Genomic DNA, 6116 nt, shown 5'->3' on the forward strand with positions numbered 1-6116 from the left:
AAGACCAAATAAATGAAGAGGAAATACCAACCTACCTGAAAAAGAATTCAGAGTAATGATAGTAAAGATGATCCAAAATCTCAGAAGTAGAATGGAGGCATGGATTGGGAAATTACAAAAATGTTTAAAGAAAGGCCTAGAAGAACAAAAGAAGAAACAAACACTGACAAACAACACAAAAACTGAAATGAAAAATACACTAGAAGGGATCAATGGTAGAATAACTAAGGCAGAAGAGCAAATAAGTGAGCTGGAAGATAGAATGGTGCAAATAACTGCTGAGGAGCAGAGTAAAGAAAAAAGAATGAAAAGAATTCAGAGACCTCTGGGACAATATTAAACCAACATTCGAATTATAGGGGTCCCAGAAGAAGAAGAGAAAGAGTAAGGGTCTGAGAAAATATTTGAAGAGATTATAGTCAAAAACGTCCCTAACATGGGCAAGGAAATAGCCACCCAAGTCCAGGAAGCACAGAGTCCCATACAGTATAAATCCAAGGAGAAACATACCAAGACACATATTAATCAAACTAACAAATATTAAATTCAAAGAAAAAATATTAAAAACAGCAAGGAAAAAGCAACAAATAACATACAAGGGAATCCCCATAAAGTTATCAGCTGATTTTTCATTAGAAAAATCACTCTCTGCAGGCCAGAAGAGAGTGGCAGGATATATTTAAACTGATGAAAGGGAAAAACTTACAGCCAAGCTTACTCTACCCAGCAAGGATCTCATTCAGATTCAATGGAGAAATCAAAAGCTTTACAGACAAGCAAAAGCTGAGAGAATTCAGCACCACCAAACCAGCTTTACAACAAATGCTAAAGGAACTTCTCTAGGTGGGAAACACAAAAGAAGAAGAAAACATACAAAAACAAACGCAAATCAATTAAGAAAATGGTAATAGGAACATACATATCGATAATCGCCTTGAATGTAAATGGATTAAATGCTCCAACCAAAAGACACAGACTGGCTGAATGGATAAAGAAACAAGACCCATATATATGCTGTCTACAAGAGACCCATTTCAGACCAAGGGACACATACAGACTGAGAGTGAGGGGATGGAAAAAGATATTCCATTCAAATGGAAATCAAAAGAAAGCTGGAGGGCTTCCCTGGTGGCGCAGTGGTTGAGAGTCTGCCTGCCGTTGCAGGAGACACGGGTTCGTGCCCCGGTCCGGGAAGATCCCACATGCCGTGGAGCGGCTGTGCCCGTGAGCCATGGCCGCTGAGCCTGTGTGTCTGGAGCCTGTGCTCCGCAACGGGAGAGGCCACAACAGTGAGAGGCCCGCGTACCGCAAAAACAAAAACAAAAAGCTGGAGTACCAATACTCATATCAGACAAAATATAAAGACTGTTATAAGGGACAAGGAAAGATACTACATAATGACCAAAGGATCAATCCAAGAAGAAGACATAACAATTGTAAATATATAAGCACCCAGCATAGTTGCACCTCAATATATAAGGCAAATGCTAACAGCCATAAAAGGGGAAATCGACAGTAACACAATAATAGTGGGGAACTTTAACACCCCACTTACACCAATGGATAGATCATGTAGACAGAAAATAAGTAAGGAAACACAAGCCTTAAATGACACATTAGACCAGATAGACTTAATTGTTATTTATAGGACATTCCATCTGAAAGCAGCAGAATACACTTTCTTCTCAAGTGCACACAGAACGTTCTCCAGGATAGATCACATCTTGGGTCACACATCAAGACTCAGTAAATTTAAGAAAATTGAAGACATATCAAGCATCTTTTCTGACAGCAACACTATGAGATTAGAAATTAGTTACAGGAAAAAAACTGTAAAAAACACAAACACATGGAGGATAAACAATATGTTACTAAATAATGGATCACTGAAGAAATGAAAGAAGAAATGTAAAAATAGCTAGAAACAAATGACAACGAAAACATGTTGATCCAAAACCTATGGGATGCAGCAAAAGCAGTTCTAAGGGAGAAGTTTATAGCAATACAATCCTACCTCAAGAAAGAAGAAAAATCTCAAATAAACAATCCAACTGTATACCTAAAGCAACTAGACAAAGAAGAACAAAGAAAACCCAAAGTTAGTAGAAGGAAAGAAATCATAAAGTTCATAGCGGAAATAAATGAAATAGAAATGAAGAAAAGAATAGCAAAGGTCAATAAAACAAAAAGTTGGTTCTTTGAGAAGATAAACAAAATTGATAAACCTTTAGCCAGACTAATCAAGAAAAAAAAGAGAGGACTCAAATCAATAAAATTCGAAATGAAAAAGGAGAAATTACAACTGACACCACAGAAATACAAAGGATCATAAGAGACTACTACAGGCAACTATATGCCAATAAAATGGACAACCTGGAAGAAACGGACAAATTCTTGGAAAGGTACAACTTTCCAAGATGGAACCAGGAAGAAGTAGAAAACATAAACAGACCAATTACAAGTAATGAAATTGGAACTGTAATTAAAAATCTTCCAACAAACAGAAGTCCAGGACCAGATGGCTTCACAGGTGAATTCTATCAAACATATAGAGAAGCATTAACACCTACCCTTCTCAAACTCTTCCAAAAAATTGCAGAGGGAGGAACACTCCCAAACTCATTCTACGAGGCCACCATCACCCTGATACCAAAACCAGACAAAGATACCACACACAAAAAAGAAAATTACAGACCAATAGCACTGATGTACATAGACACAAAAATCCTGAACAGAATACTAGCAAACAGAATCCAACAACACATCAGAAAGATTATACACCCTGATCCAGTGGGATTTATCCCAGGGATGCAAGGATTCTTCAACATATGCAAATCAGTCAATGTGATACAGCATATTAACAAATTAAAGAATAAAAACCATATGATCATCTCAATAGTTGCAGAAAAAGCTTTTGACAAAATTCAGTACCCATTTATGATAAAAACTCTCCAGAAATTGGGCATAGATGGAACCTACAAGGCCATATATGACAAACCCACAGCAAACATCATTCTCAATGGTGGAAAATCCAAAAGCATTTCTTCTAAGATCAGGAAGAAAACAAGGATGTCCACTATCACCACTGTTATTCAACAAAGTATTCGAAGTCCTAGCCATGGCTATCAGAGAAGAAAAAGAAATAAAAGGAGTACAAATTGGAAAAGAAGAAGAAAAACTGTTACTGTTTGCAGATGACATGATACTATATATAGAAAATCCTATAGATACCACCAGAAAACTACTAGAACTAATCAATGAATTTGGTAAGGTTGCAGGGTAAAAAATTAATGCACAGAAATCTCTTGCATTCCTATACACTAACAATGAAAGATCAGAAAGGGAAATTAAGGAAACAATCCCATTTACCATCACCACAAAGAGAATAAAATACCTAGGAATAAACCTACCTAAGGAGGCAAAAGACCTGTATGCAAAAAACTATAAGACACTGATGAAAGAAATCAAAGATGACACAAACAGATGGAGAGATATACCTTGTTCTTGGATTGGAAGAATCAATATTGTGAAAATGACTATACTACCCAAAGCAATCTACAGATTCAGATTCAGTGCAATCCCTATCAAATTACCAATGACGTTTTTCACAGAATTAGAACAAAAAATTTCACAATTTTTATGGAAACACAAAAGACCCCGAATAGCCAAAGCAATCTTGAGAAAGTAAAACAGAGCTGGAGGAATCAGGCTCCCTGACTTCAGACTATACTACAAAGCTACAGTAATCAAGACAGTATGGTACTGGCACAAAAACAGAAATACAGATCGGTGGAACAGGATAAAAAGCCCAGAGATAAACCCACGCACATATGGTCACCTAATCTATGACAAAGGAGGCAGGAATATACAATGGAGAAAAGACAGTCTCTTCAATAGTTGGTGCTGGGAAAACTGAGCAACTACATGTAAAAGAATGAAATTAGAGCACTCCTTAACACCATGCACAAAAATAAACTCAAAATGGATTAAATACCTAAATGTAAGGCCAGACACTGTAGAACTCTTAGAGGAAAACTGGAAAAACTCTCTATAACATAAATCACAGCAAGGTCTTTTTTTTTTGATGATTTTTAAATTTTGCATTCCATATATTATCCAGTCTCACATGCTCACAGGATCAGCAATTACAATAGCCACCTTGTCTCCCAGGTCTGAAAATGGCAAGACAGCCACAGCTGCAGCCAAAGGCAATGCACTGATGTGCTCACGAAACAAAAAATTGCACAATTTTCCTTCATTTTTCTTAAACTAATGGCTGACGCTAAGGCTCACTGCTGGAGAACGGAAACCCTTTTCTTCTTTATGCCTCAAGCTAAAATGTTAAACTTATCGGACAGGGCGGACAAGGTCTCTTCAATAATTAATTGCACACACACACGAAAAATCCTTTATGTTGCATAAATATTTCGTTACACAGGGTACAAAAATACTTTCACTTTTTGGTTGGTTTTGAAGTTTGGAAATAATGAGGAGCCATGGCAAGGGTGGGGTGCGCCGTGGAGAGGTAAGCGAAATTGGGCAGAGAAAGGCTTTTCCTAATGGCTGTTGGCCCATCTGAGAGGGAGGAAGCAGAGGACCCCGATTTGAAATGACCAAGAAAACGCTGTCTTGGCTGGTTGGTCCTTCCTGTTCAGCCTGGAAGTGTGTGGATGATGGAGGGCACCAGCCGCCGGGCGGAACTGGCTGCAAGACTTGGTCCACACTGAAGCAGGGTGGGTGCAGGAGAGGGGGTGAGGGGAGAGGGGCAGGGAATGATGCACCATTAGTGGGCAGGACTTGTTGCTATGGTGACAAAATGTGAGAACAAACTGTACACTCACATGTATACCAGTTTAAGTGTCTTAATTCATGCCAGGAAAACATGCAAAATTAAACGCCTCATTTCTTTGAGGCGGGGCTGTGGAAACAAATTTGGACTGGGGGTCAGGCCTTGCTGAGTCCCAACGAGACCTCCGAGCTGGGTCTGGGTGTCCTGGTGAGAAGGCCCCTGAATCCTGCTGTGAGGCCTTGGAGAGGGGCTTTGGGGCAGGACAGGGCTGAGGAAAAGGAGAGAAAGGAAACAAAACAGTCCACTGAGTCGGGCTTAAAACTCAGTCTTTGGAGGGAAGCAGCAGCTCTGCACGGGCCGCCTGGGGGCAGTGGAAGCTCAGGGTGGCTTCCTCCCCACTGGGGCGGGGGCTTCGAGCCGTGGTGACCAGACTGAAGAACTAACAGAACTGACGATATTTCCATTCTTGCTGGGTGGTATCAGAGGAAGGGTACCAGTGCACCTGACCATGTAGGGCGGCAGCGGCAGCAGCAGTGGTGGCTGGGTAGGTACACGTAGCATGTGAGATGGCTGGGGTCAGCTCTGTGGTGTACAGAGGGTAGGGGGCCCAGGCATCTAGGGATGCGGGAATCAGAGTGGCCCCCATCAGGTCATAGGGGTATTGTGCGATGAAGTGTGCTCCTAGGGCGGGGTGAGCATTGGTGGGATTTGGTGTAGCCATTAGCTTGTTCTTGGCCATCTTGGTGTTGGCTTTGGCAAACTCTCGCCTCAGGGTCTGCGGGTTCTCGGGGTCAAAGCGAATACCATTCAATGCATTCTTGGCTGCTTCTGTTCCTGCCCGGCTGTCAAAGATCACAGAACCAACAGGCTGTCTCCATGTGAGCTTGATCAGGGACCCTTCATACCCCTGAATGGCCTGAAGAGCAGGTAGAGTTCTCTGGGTTTAATATGCACAGGGAGATTGGGTCATTTGCAGAGATGTGGATGGACCTAGAGTCTGTCATACAGAGTGAAGAAAGAAAGAGAAAACCAGATATCGTATATTAACACATATATGTGGAATGTGGATAAATGGTACAGATGAACCTATTTGCAGGGCAGGAATAGAAATACAGATGTAGAGAACGGACGTGCAGACACAGGGGTGGAAGCGGAGGGCAGGATGAACTGGGAGATTAGATTTGACATAAATACACCACCATGTGTAAAACAGAGAGCTAGTGGGAACCTGCTGTATAGCTCAGGGAGCTCAGCACGGTGTTCTGTGACAACCTAGATGGGTGGGATGGGTGGGGAGGGAGGTCCAAGAGGGAGGGGCTATATGTGT

The 6116-nt window shown here is 41.3% G+C and overlaps 1 pseudogene; it reads right to left on the reverse strand.

The window, feature by feature from the left end:
* Positions 1 to 4280: 4280 nt before the first annotated feature.
* LOC137221746 (RNA binding protein, mRNA processing factor 2-like) lies at positions 4281 to 5746 on the reverse strand (annotated as a pseudogene).
* Positions 5747 to 6116: the final 370 nt, after the last annotated feature.

This window comes from Pseudorca crassidens, chromosome 1 (genome assembly GCF_039906515.1).
Source record: "Pseudorca crassidens isolate mPseCra1 chromosome 1, mPseCra1.hap1, whole genome shotgun sequence".
NCBI classification, from domain to species: domain Eukaryota; kingdom Metazoa; phylum Chordata; class Mammalia; order Artiodactyla; family Delphinidae; genus Pseudorca; species Pseudorca crassidens.